Source organism: Macaca fascicularis, chromosome 18 (genome assembly GCF_037993035.2).
Source record: "Macaca fascicularis isolate 582-1 chromosome 18, T2T-MFA8v1.1".
Taxonomy (NCBI): Eukaryota; Metazoa; Chordata; class Mammalia; order Primates; family Cercopithecidae; genus Macaca; species Macaca fascicularis.
Window position 1 is genome coordinate 80,981,460 of NC_088392.1, and position 13,545 is coordinate 80,995,004.

Genomic DNA, 13,545 nt, shown 5'->3' on the forward strand with positions numbered 1-13,545 from the left:
ACACTTATAAGGCTCTTGATGTGTAACAGGTTTATTAGTTTCCAAGCAGGCAGCATTGATTGGTAAAGGAGGAAATGACTCCATTTATACTATCAAGCAGCCTCTCTTACAGTAATCTTTTAGGCATTTCAACAGCAAAGTAGGCAGGCGTTTACCAAAAAAGCTTTCATAAGCACATCAAAGTTCATGTTTTAGCTGCTTAAGAAAAAAAATTAACTATGGGACATTTCCATAAACAATAGAGCAGGCACAGTGGCTCATGCCTGTAATCCCAGCGCTTTGGGGGGCCGAGGCAGGTAGATCGTCTGAGGTCAGGAGTTCTAGGCCAGCCTGGCCAACATGGTGAAACTCTGTCTCTACCAAAAATACAAAACATTAGCTGGGCGTGGGATTACAGGTCCTCGCCTGTAATCCCAGCTACCTGGGAGCTGAGGCATGAGAATCACTTGAACTCGGGAGGTGGAGGTTGCAGTGAGCTGAGATCACACCACTGCACTCCACCCTAGGCAACAAAATGAGACTCCATCTCATAAATAAATAAGTAAATAAATAAATAAATATTTTGTCTTAATTACTAATTTGTAGAAGTCAATGTATCATTCAAGGCAATGAAGTTTAACATAATGTTCAAGAGCTCAAGATCATATACAAAGACCTGACCTCAAATTCCCCTCAAATGAAAAACAGTATGCCAGTAAGCTTGGTAAATAATTCATGGAAAAAAAAATACATTTCTAGAAAATGAATTTTTAAAAAATTTTATTCATTAGATTGCACTGTTTATAATAGCAACAAATTGGATGCCAAGCAGTAGAAGACTGGTTAAAATACTGGCACATAGTAAATGCTCACTAAACACTTACTGAATGAATACATGGATGATAATAGTTTCCATTGCTTCCAAAGCTCCCTTGCTTCCCTCCTATTCTCCAGGTTCCTGCTGATTCTGTGAGCCCCAAAAACTCTCCAATAAATCTTGTCTCTGTTTATGATTGCAACCCAAAAAAGCTGATGGATATATAATATTAAATGCGGTAAAAAAAAATCACTTTATACCAATTCCATTCTACAAACAATATTACATTTCAGTTCAGTATAATTATAAAGGTATAGCTTTAGAATTAGTTTGGTTGTTTCCTGATATACCAAATCCCACTTCAACCCTTAAGAAGTTTAAAAATAAAGTGAGCTGTCATCACTTGACATATGTATCAGAATGGAACACTGGTAATTAGGAGGACTTCTCGGAGATCATAGGCTCCAATGGAGAGAAATGTCCCAGATAATCACAAGGTGAAAAAAGGCACACCAGTGACAATTATGAAGACGCACAGGTTGGTGGCAGGCATACTGATTTAGTCGCAAGTAGAATCGGCCAAGTAGGACAGTGAAGAAGGATACTGAAGGATATTGAAAGGATACTGAAAAACAGGGTCAAGGAAAGCAGAAGGCACTCTTTACTGGAGGACTTAACACAAAATAGGTAGCAGGGAAATCCAAGATTATCCTAATTCAAAATACGGGACCTGAAGGAGAGAACTAGTAGGGGAAAGCAGTTCTATGCTGTAACTTTATACTCCGCAAGTACTGCCATCCAAACGACCTGCATTTGGGCTGGGTTCCGTGACTCACACCTGTAGTCTCAGCGCTTTGGGAGGCCAAGCGGAAGAATCATTTGAAGCCAGGAGTTCGAGACCAGCTTGGGTAACAAAGTGAGAGCCCGTCTGTGCAAAATAAAAAGTTAGCTGGGGCCAGGCGCAGTGGCTCACACCTGTAATCCCAGCACTTTGGGAGACCGAGGTGGGTGGATCATCTGAGGTCAGGAGTTCGAGACCATCCTGGCCAACATGGTGAAACTCCATCTCTACTAAGAATGTAAAAATTAGCCGGGCGTGGTGGTGGGGCCTGTAGTCCCAGCTACTCAGGAGGCCAAGACAGGAGAATCACTTGAAGCTTGAACCCGGGAGGCAGAGGCTGCAGTGAGCTGAGATTGTGCCATTGCACTCCAGCCTGGGTGACAGAGCGAGACTCCATCTCCAAAAAATAAAAAGGTAACTGGACGTGGGGGTGTGCACCTGTAGGCTTAGCTACTTGGCGGGTTGAGGCAGGAGGATAGCTTGAGCCCAGGAGCTGGAGGCTGCCGTGAGCTGTGATCATACCACTGCACTCTAGCCTGGGCAACAGAGTAAGACTCTGTGTCTAAAACAAACAAACAAACAAACTGTATTTAATCTTCAAAGTAACCTTATGAGGAAGGTATTATTATCCCCAATTTAAAAGTGGGAGACCCAGACATTAAAGGTATGTATTTGTCTCAGCATGGGAGGCTCAGAGAGCAGAGACTGAGGCAAAGGCTCATGTGCTGTATGTTATCAAGGAGACGAAGCCCAGGGAGCAGGAGTAACAACCAAGGGAAATGAAAAAGGGAAGGAGGAGGAGTCCATTGGAGAGCATGGTGTGGGGGTCAGCCACCCTGGATCCCACTGCACAGAAGCTTACCCCACAGGGAGTTCATGCCCCACGTGCCTGGCCTGTGCATGCATGGGCGCTGAGAGGGCTACGACCATGCACCCCTGGCCTCATTGTCTACTGAGAACTCTGGGCAGAGGGCACTACGGGCAGGCAGGGTGGCGTGAGGTTACCTCTGCGTGAAGTCAGCTGGAGCCTTGCAGGGCTGATCACTGCAGAGGCAGCTGCATCTACAGAAGACCTAAGTGGTACCCAGGAGGTGCTAGACACCATGCTGTTCAGCAGGTCTGGGATTTGTTCTGAGTCTTCTAGTACATCTGGATAAGGGATGAAGGGATAAAGGTAAAGGAAGTGGTGGTTGAGTTAAATTCCAGGCTGTAGACAGTCTGAGAGTCATGCAGTTTAGGAGAATCCCAAGAATGTTCTTAGTATGACACAGGACTTTCCACAGTCTTATGGTTTGTGCTTCACAGGTAGACACTATATAAACTGTTCACGTACATGAGCACGATTTAAAACTTTAGGATACAAGAATGTATGAGTTGGCTTTCATTCATTTATGATTTGAACAAATATATTTGCATTTGCCAAAATGTATTAGTCCCTTATTCTACCTTGACAAAACCATGATCCGGGTACAATGAGGCATGAGAAACCTTGTTGGCAATTTTGCCTTCGTGCTGTCCAGAGGCAGAAGCATCGTTTCTAGGTGGGAGCTCCTGATTCCAAACCTCTTACCTGGAAGCAACCTTGAGTGGATGATAAAATCTCCCTTCTCACCTCCATCTTTTACATTGAAAACACCCTTAATTTAAGTGAGAAATGGAATCAGTATAATGATGAATGAATCACAAACACACACACACACGCACACACACACACGTGACCCTCTCGCTTCAGCCCCCCAAGTAGCTGGGATTACAGGCGCCTGCCACCACACCTGGCCTAAAAATATAGACTAAGGTTTGTTTTTTAATTTAATTTCATTAGCACTGCAGATTACTCCATGAATATTGAGTTATTATTAGCAAGTTCTATAAGTTGACTGGAAAACATCTATCATAAGGCAGGGCAGCCACTAACGGGCAGACACAGGCGCCGTGCAGAAGAATCCATTAGGTTGTCCTCCAGCATCACTGAGAAAAATGACTGTCTGGGAATTCATTGTGAAGACCTGGACTCTGCAAGGACTTCATAAATACCAATGTCAGCATATCCATTCATCACATAGAGTGGCTAATATGTATTTTTCAGGCAACTTTCTAAGAATTAAAATGTATTCATATAGAAAAATATCTGTCATTTATTTTTGTTGGATTCTAATTTATAATCATGAAAATCAATAATCTAATTTGAATTTACTTGCTCTTCTTACCATCATCTAAATCATTATTAAATGAAGCCAAGTGATATGCTTCTCTTCATCTCTAAGGGGAAATGCACATCCAATTTATTTTAAAACATTTTGCAAAGCAACATCACTTTCGGAAAACACTTAATAATTGCCTGGCAAATTATTCTCTATGGCCTGGTGCTATTCTTGTTGTATGCAAGAGCTCGGTGCAGGAAAACCTCAGGGGACTGAATAAGGAGCATCCTCCCGTTCTAAAGATGGGCCAAAGGGAAAGAAGCCCAGACTCCATAATCTTTCTCCCAAAACGTGGACGTTCAATTAGCTAAGTTTAGCTGTCCTGGCCCTTCCTGTGCTAATGGCTTGGTTTGTTCCCATCTCTGTGTTGCACTCAGGGGCTGAAGGTGCCCTTTTCCATGCAGCGCAGACAGAGCTATGGAGGCACAGGGGAGACAGGGCACCCAGCTGCAGGGGAGTCCGAGGACTCAGTGCTGCCTCAAAGCCTGCGCTCAGCATGGCTCTTCCTCCTTCCGCACAGGAACTGCTTGCCCTCCTGTGTCCCCAGACCTAGAGGAGATATTCAAAATATGTAAGGGCCAGGACGGTGAGGGCACTGATGAATCAGAACAGATGCCCACCAGTCACTGAACGGGGACTTCCCAGCTAATGGTCAGCCCTGTCCAGACCCCTAACCCCTAACCTGCCTCCTCAGCTCTCCATCCACTCAGCCCCTTCAGAGTGTTTCTAGATACAAAGAGCAGCCAAATGTGTCAGGAGACACGGCCTAGGGCAAGACATGTGGGAGCAACATTCTGGTCTGGACCAATGACAAGGGACGATGAGCCTCAAGGAGGACGGTAGGAGAGAGAGAAGTGCCAAAGAGAGTAGAATAAAAAAGAGACAGGCCGGGCGCGGTGGCTCACACCTGTAATCCCAGCACTTTGGCAGGCTGAGTGGGGGCGGATCACTTGAGGTCAGGAGTTCAAGACAAGCCTGATCAACATGCAGAAACCCCGTTTCTACTAAAAATACAAAAATTAGACGGTCCTGGTGGTGCACACCTATAATCCCAGCTACTTGGGAGACTAAGGTGGGAGAATTGCTTGAACCTGGGAGGCAGAGGCTCCAGTGAGCCAAGATCGTGCCACTGCACTCTAGCCTGGGCAACAGAGGGACACTCTGTCTTAAAAAGAAAAAAGAAAAGAAAAAGCAGCTAGACAGATAGACACACACCCCGCTGGTGGGATACACGCAGTTGGGCCAGGTCTGCAGGGACTCAGACGATCTGCTCTGGCGCTCGCCCAACAGCTTGGAGTGGTCCGACTCATCTGGCAGGCAGGGGGCAGTCAGAGGGTCTGCTGTTTTGCATGTTTGCACCTGGGGCATGGTCCTCAGAACAGGCAGGAGAGTAGAAGAGGGGGTAAAGCCCTTCAGGGTGCCGAAGGCCGTGTTCATATGCCTGACAGTATGTTCCTCTGCCAGGGCGACTGGCAGGTGCGCGTGCCCGGGAGGATCTGGGGAACGCAGGGTCCTGCACGTCCAGCTGGAAATGCCATACTTCTTCCTCCTCTGTGTAGCCTTCTGTGTCCACTGCCTTTAGAGAAACCTTGTGCCATTTCACTGTGTGTGTTTTGTGACTCGCTGTCTATTGTGGCAGCAGCACACACACACATTTGCAGATAGATTCCAGAACAAGAGTGGTAATTGACCGTTCACAAAAGCACTCGGCTCCCAGGTCATAAGCCACATTTTCTATATTATTTCTCTTTCTTCCAGGACAGAACTCCTGTGAGGAAGAGTCTGGCTCACAACCGTTTCTCCAATCACCTCCCTCGAAGAACATTAGGGTAGGAAGCTTCCTGGTGAAAGGACCTTTGTTCACCTGGATGCAGTCTTTGGCTCTGTCTCCCCTAGACATTCCTGGGAAAGGGGGAGCACATCTAAGGAAAACAAAGCTGCAGCTGGCCTCGTCAGTGGGACTTACCCTTGGAAGGTGACACCTAGCTGAAAGGCAGCCTGGAAGTGGTTTTTGTTCTGCAGTCAGCAGAGTATAATGACAACTATTGAAGAACCAGGCATACGACTAGTTGATTGATAGAAATGGAGCGTGGTGTAGTGCCTGGCCACTCACAATATGATCCATGGATCAGTATCAGCACTACCTGAAGCTTCTCAGAAAAAGAAGCACTTGGCCCCATCCCAGACCTATTGTGTCTGCATTTTAACAAGACCCCCAGGTGAGCTGTAGAAGTGAGCTGCAGTTTGAGAAGCCCTGGTGTGGTGTGCAAAGGTGCTGGACTTGGAGTTGGAAGATCTGGCTCCTTGTGCCAGCTCTGAGCCTTACTAACCATGTGGCCTCAGAGCCTCAGCTTCTTTATCTGCAAAATTGAGATGATCCTAATAATCTCTTCCAATATTTCCTTACACAGTTGCTATAAATCAGCCTAAAATAAATACATGAAAGCATTCTATAAATGTACATCACTCTGATTAAAGCACTATGATAATAAGGTCACATACGTTTAGTGTGGATCGATTCCTGTGTTGATGTTACCTAAAGCTGTATGTTGTCGCTGGCTTAGACAGTTGCTTGCAGACATGAGCCTTGATTCTCGGAGAATCCAAGTATGAGAGTGAACTGATTTAGGATTGCTGAATATGTGACATGTCTCGTACCAATTTCAGCCTCGAAGGTTTGCATTTAGGATATCTGCAATGCCAGACTCCGTGCTACTGCCAACCCTTGCTGCCTGCACTGTTTCTGTCCTCCATTCCTTTCTTTCACTTGAAGTACAAGGCATTAAAAAACAAATAAATACCCCACGGAGATATTATTTTGTACAATTTCCTCATATATCTAAAGCATTATAATAACCCCCACACTCCTAGTCTTTTATCTATAGCAAATATTGGTGATCTGAAAATTTTGCCTAAAATAGAAGATATTCTCCGTAACTATGAGAAATTTTAAGTTGAAACCTGATACTGTCCTGCAAATTTCATAATCTGTGCATGTAGTGGCAGCAGCGACATCTGCTTACCATCACTTAATTATTAAAACAGTCTTTCTAGAGCCCGATTCTCAACTCCATCTTAGAGGTGGGAAAATGGAGGTAAGAAGTCATTTTAGGTCATTTTAAGTGACTTGCCCAGGGTCACGTGGTAGGCAAGTGTTGGAGCCAAGTCAAAGCCAGGCGATTTCATTCCCAACCTCCATACTGACCCCAGCTTTGTCCTTCCAGGAAAAGGAGGAAAAAAGCACTAGGCCAATGGTCTCAACCTTGGCTACATGCTGGAGTCATCTGAGGAGCTTTGAAAACTACTAACGTCACATAGACTGGGAAAAAATATTCACAGCTCATTTATCTGACAAATGTCTTGTATATGGAATATATACAGAATTCCCACAAATGAACTAAAAAAAAGAGAAACAACACGGTGTTTAAAAATGGGCAAAAGACTTCAATACATGTTTCACAAAAGACAACACACGAATAGCCAATAAGCAAATGAAAAGATGCTCAACATCATTTGCAATCAAAGGACTGAAAATAAAATGACCATGAGACGTCCTTTCACACTCACTGGGAGGGTTAACATAAAAAAGATGATCACACCGATGCTGGCAAAGACGTGGGCAACGGAAGCTCTTGCACATGGCTGTGGGGAGTTTAAAATAGGACAGCCATGTGGGAGAACTAGAGCAAATCTTTATAACAACTTTAATCTTCAACCTAGAAATTCCTTCCTACGTACTTAATGGGGAGAGAAACGAATAGGTTCCCAAGAGAGACTCCTCCAAGAACGCTCATACAACATTGTTCCAGTTTATCCAGTGTGACTAGAAAAATCCCCTACGCGGGTGAAATACAGCCAGCATTTTTCATGCCCATCGATCCCGCCTGTGCTCAGGAACGGAGAAGGGGCATAGCAGATAGAAAAATCCCCTACGCGGGTGAAATACAGCCAGCATTTTTCATGCCCATCGATCCCGCCTGTGCTCAGGAACCGAGAAGCGGCATAGCGGAGAGCTCTTGTCTGCCCCATGAGTGCCAATGTCGAGCACAGCTGGTCCCCAATGGCTCTGCCACTCACGCGCCAGCACTGGGGCTGGGCGGCTGAAGACTGGGCCAACCAGGACTTCCGTTTGGAGTGTCTGCAGTGGCCTCCCAGCATGGCGGGCTCAGAGCCCTAACGCCAGTGTTCCCAGAGAACTCCCAGCTCTGGGAAGCTGCCCAGCCTTTTTATTTGCATGGCCTTTTTAAACATAGCCTCAGAAGCAACATAGTGTCTGTAGTAGTCTACTCGGTCTACTGTCATAATAAAATGCCACAGATGGTGGCTTAAACAACAGATATTTATTTTTTTCTCACAGTTTTGGAGGCCGGAAGTCCAAGATCAAGGTGCCAGCAGGGTCAGATCCTAGCTTGTGAACAGCCACTTTCTTGCTGTGTGCTCCCAGTTCCTTCCCTCTGCACCTGTGCGGGGAGGGAGAGAGACTGAGATCTGGTGTCTCCTCTTTTTCTTATGAGGACATGCCAGGCCTGTTGAATCAAGGCCCCACCCTTATAACCGCATTTAATTGTAATTGCCTCCCTAAAAGTCCTACCTGCAAATACAGTCACACTAGGGATTAGGACTTCGACATGTGAATTTTGAGGGACACAGTTCAATCTCTTACTAGTCTCTATTAGTTGAAGCAATTGCAAACCCGCCTGGCTCCAGTGGGAGGGGCTATAGAAACCATTTCTGATGAGAGTGTCAAGGACTGTGGCCCTGCTTCAAAACCTCAGCCTCATTCATAATAGCCCAAAACTGTAAACAATTCAAAAATCAATCACCATCAAAATGGGTAAACACATCATGATATATTCATGTAATCAAACGTTACTCAGCAATAAAAAGGAACATACAGCCACATGGGTGAATCTCAAAAACACTGTTTTGAGCAAAAGAAGCCAGACCTACCAAAAAAAACAAGCCATGTGATTCCATTTATATGAAGTCTAAGAAGAGATAAAACTCATCTATTGTGATGGAAGTCTGAAAGTGGTTGCCTCTCAGGGTTGGAGTTCATTGCAAGGGGCATTACGGACATAACTTTCAGTTGTGATGGGGATACTCTGTATGTCGTTTTGGATGGCGGTTACAGGGGTGTCTACAACTGTCAAGTGTCTTTGAAGTAAACATCTAATACATGTATATTTCCGTGTCATGTAGATTATTCTCTATTTACAAAAGGAATGATGATGACGATGCTGGGTCCTACTCCCAGAGATTCTCATTCAGTTAATCTGGGGCAGATCCTGGGCAAGAGGATCTTCAAAAGTTTTCCACGGGATTCCAAGGGAAAGTGAGGCTGAAGACCCCCATGCCAGGCCAGCACGGTTCTCAGCGGGAGGGAGGCCGACAGAGCATCCTTCGTGAGAATCAATGCTTGCTGTGTAACAGATGGCCACACACTTCGCGTAAAACAACTCAAATTTGTTCTTACGGTTTTAAAGATCAGAAGTTTAACATTTGTCTTAAGGAGGCCCTGGAGAATATGCATTCTGCTTTAGTCTGTTTGGGCTACTATAACAAAATACCACAAACTGGGCGACTTCTAAGCAACAGGAATGTATTGCTCGTAGTATGGAGGCTGGGAAGTGCAAGATCAAGACGGATTTGGTGTCTGGTGAGGGTTCATCTTCTCACTGGAAGGGGCAAGCTAGCTCTTTCACAAGGATGCCAATTTCAATCACGAGGGTCCACCATCGCGACCTAATCACCTCGCCAAGACCCCACCTCCCAATATCATCACTTGGGGGTTAGAAGGAAACACATGAATTTGGGGAGACACAAACATTCAGACCATAGCACCTGCCCTGCCCCTTCCAGCTTCCAGGGCTGTCTATTTGCTCTGGAAAGAGTTACCCTATCTTTCAAGCAACTGCGCTTTGTTGTAAGCACTGAGAGCAAACCGCCTTTTGTTCTGGAGAAAGACACTATTGTTTGTCTTCCACAGCTGTTCATTTCACCAACATTCTTGAAAAGGTAACCCAGAACAAAGGGAAGCCGGCGTCTCACTGCAAGACATGACCGCATCACTCTAATCACAACACCTCCTCTGACACTGACCCTCCTGCGACCCCCTTACAAGGACTGTTCCGTCACACGGGGCCCACCCAAATAAGCCAGGACCATCTCCCCATCTCAAGGCTCTTAACTTGCTCACATCTTCAAAGGTCCTTAACCATGTAAAGTAACCTATTCACAGGTGCTGGGGAGTGGGACATGGGCATACTTGGGGGGCCATTATTCAGCCACCACACTGTGCCATTTAAAGTGAACTTTGTTGAGATGTCGGAGCGAGTACTAAATCTCTACCTAGAATATTGGAACCCAAAGGGCTCAGAAAGTTTCCAGAGCCATCTCAAACTATTTCTTAAAAGTGACCTACAAAAAAATTTCCGTGTCTCCCTAGATTATAGCATTACACAGCAGCTGTCCCAAATAAACAGGCCCTGGGGTAGTGGTCGCATTAACCGAAAACTCAATTTTCTTTCTCAGGTCCCAGGACAACAAGCCCCATTACAACATAAGAACTTGGGAACAGTAACTGCCCTTTGTGACAAGGGGAAGAGGACGTGCAAACGTTAGTTACAATAGCAGTGAGGAGTACCGGTGGCGGCATGCACTCCTATTTCTCCCTTTACAGAAAGATTGAAGTGGATCCCAGCTGATTCTTACAAGCATGTTGGTAGGACTGATCATGGAGCATTCTGTCTTCCTCCCTGTCTCTCTCCAAACATTTTAAAGAACTTGCTGTGTGCTGGGCAAAGAATGCTTGCGAAGACCCTGCGCTTCCTTCCCCACTCTCTCATTCTTCCAGTGTCTTCCAGAGGCAATTCCTGCAGTTCTTGCAGTGGTTGCCAGTTTCCCTGCTTATGGCCAATTGCTCTCCTCGGCTTACAGGATGAAGTCCAGAGCCTCCAGTCTGGCATCTGGGGTCCCGTCTTGTCTATGCAGTGTTCTCCCCCAGGACTCAAAAAATGAATCTCACACCTCAACAAATTCCATCTGAATAGGGACACCCAGCCATTTTTTATTGTGTTGCTTAAACACGAAATTCTTGACATAAAGCACCATAAAGTTTCCTTCCTGCAGTTTACAGTGGAGGACGCTGGAGCCGCTGGACACCACGGTGGTCGCCACGATCACAACGGCCCGAGAACTTCTCTGGCCCTGCAGTTTACAGTGGAGGACGCTGAAGCTGCTGGACACCAAGGTGGCTGCCATTGCCACCACGATCACAATGGCCTGAGAACTTCTCTGGCTCAAGGCCTGCCTCCTGATGCCAGCCACGTCTGACTCTGCCTGGCTACACTGACCTCTTCCTGCCCAAACTCCAGAGGCCCATCTGTTCTGCTACTTACCTGTCACCTAGGAATGGTCTGATCTCAGTCACCTGACAAACTTCTGGAAAGTCAAATGTGTCACACTAGAAGAAGGTTGGATCCCTGAAACCCATCCATGAAGACCTGAGCAGTCCCAGGATGTCGGCTAAGAAACTACTGGACTAGGCCATCTCTGAGGTCCTTTCCTCCAGTGAAAGTCTGTAATTCTGTAATTTTACTCCAATTGTGTCCTTTCAATACATAATACAAATTATAGTGGGAAGAAAAGGTCCCAGGGAAGTCATCAGGGAAGACCCGCCCTTCCCTAGTCCCAGCCACTGCAGGTGTCCCAGGCCTGCAACACACACCCTTCTTGGCAAGGCAATCCAAAACGCTCTCTGACTCCGTCACAGGAAAGAGATTGAGCCCTTCATCCCTGCCCCAACTGTTGCTGCTTGTACACTAGGAGAGTGGCTAGAATAGCAAGGGTTTCCCTCAACAGAAAGACTGTTGACCTAAGGTAGAAAGGTGGCTCTCCTGGGCTCCTGCCACCTGGCTCTGCCCTTCTCAGCACTGCTACTGCCTCTGCAAGAGCCTCCTCTCGCCTTGGACCTCAATCAGAAAGGAAAACATGCACTCGGGGCTTCTTTTGGTTTAGAAAGGCTCTCCCCTCCAGAGCAGGCGTGAGGAGCAAAGGACGTCTGCATGACGTTGTCTCCAGTGCTTGCCAGGGGGAGACAAGAACACCACTGCCCAAAAGTTCCAGAGGGGAATGCCACTCAAGGCCATGGGCCCAGGCAGCCCGTTACTGTGCAGATGGCAGCCTCCTGGTGCAGAGGACTGATGTGACTCCTCAGAAAGCCGAGAGGTGCCATTCTGCAGCCGCCTTCTCCATTCTAGCAGCACACTTTTCTCCCCCACCACACCTCCCAGGGGAAGAGGACCCTCCTCATCCTCTATACTCCTCTTGCCAGACGAGTCTCCCTGGGTGTTTCACATTTTTGCACGTCTTGCAGTCTTTGCATGTTTGCCTTCCCTTTGTTCTGAGTTACCTTTTCAACGACGTTGGCGAAATGAACAGCCTTGCAAGACAAACAATAGTGTCTTTCTCCAAAGCAATGGGCAGTTTGCTTGCACTGCTTACGGCAAAGGGAAGTTGCTTGGAAGATAGAAAAAGCGGCTCTTTCCAGAGCAAATGGGTAGGCAGGCTTACTGCCCATTGTCAAACATTCAGGGCCCCCACGCTCAGAGATTGTCCTGAATTGCAAGCCACTGCCTGTGCAGGTGTCATCCGGCCCCACATGCTGGGACTCAGACAGGGCAAGGAAATGTGGGTACTATGGCTCTAGTGATTGTTGCAAATAATAACACGGCTTCTAGCTGGGCACAGTGGTTCATGCCTGTAGTCCCAGAACTTTGGAGGTGCTGAGGCAGGAGGATCGCTTAAGCCCAGGAATTTGAAGCTGCAGTGAGCAGTGATTGCATCACTGTACTCCAGCTTGGACCACAGAGTGAGACCCTGTCTATAAAATAAAAATTAAAAAACAAAACACAGCTCCTGCCAGTATCCATATCCACGAGTCTGTGACAGCCCAGCGCATTAGCTGGCAAGGAAAGTCCCAGACCCTCCAGGGCGTTGACACTGCCTAGTGCTGGGCTCAGGGCTCATCAGCCCTCTCCTTTCTCCCGCCACAGTTTACTTCTGTGAAGGCCTTCCACGTCCTCAGCACTTCAATTTTATTTTATTATTATTTTATTATTATTATTATTGAGACAGAGTCTCACTCTGTCGCCCAGGCTGGAGTGCAGTGGCACGATCTTGGCTTACTGCAGCTATCACTTGCCAGGCTCAAGCAATTCTCCTGCCTCAGCCTCTGAATAGCTGGGATTACAGGCACCCATCACCACATCCAGCTAATTTTTGTATTTTTAGTAGAGATGGGGTCTCGCCATGTTGGCCTGGCTAGTCTCGAACTCCTGACCTCAAGTCATCTGCCTGCCTCGGCCTCCCAAAGTGCTGGGATTACAGGCATGAGCCACCGCGCCTGGCCAATTTTATCGACTCAATTAACATCAAATTTAGAAATGTAAAGATGTTATTTCCAGTTTGACGATAAGCTGTCTGCCCGGTGACAGACCACTGAAAAACTCAGCTGTGGCTGACACCTAGGAATTTGCAGTTACAGGACTTTTCCAAGTTCCATATGAGATGTCGCAGTGCCACCTGCTGGCTCCTGTCTCACAGGCACGCCACACATGCAGACGGTGGGTCTTACCCCACGGTGCACGCACAGTTCACGGATGAACCTGAGGAAAGCAGGGATGAAGCTCACAAATGTCGTGCAG

At 46.7% G+C, this 13,545-nt stretch overlaps 1 protein-coding gene across 16 annotated transcripts in view; it reads right to left on the reverse strand.

Moving 5' to 3' along the window:
* Nucleotides 1-13,545, reverse strand: part of PTPN2 (protein tyrosine phosphatase non-receptor type 2) — a 155,048-nt gene that overhangs the window by 134,045 nt on the left and 7,458 nt on the right. For 13 of the 16 annotated variants that reach the window (XR_012427359.1, XR_012427356.1, XR_012427357.1 and 10 more), the window contains exon 3: nucleotides 8,194-8,298. The gene's annotated coding sequence lies outside the window, so the exon portion shown is untranslated. Of the gene's footprint in view, nucleotides 1-746; nucleotides 2,787-8,193; nucleotides 8,299-13,545 lie in introns of those variants that run through there. The other 3 variants (XR_012427358.1, XR_012427354.1, XR_012427355.1) reach the window with 2 other exon arrangements.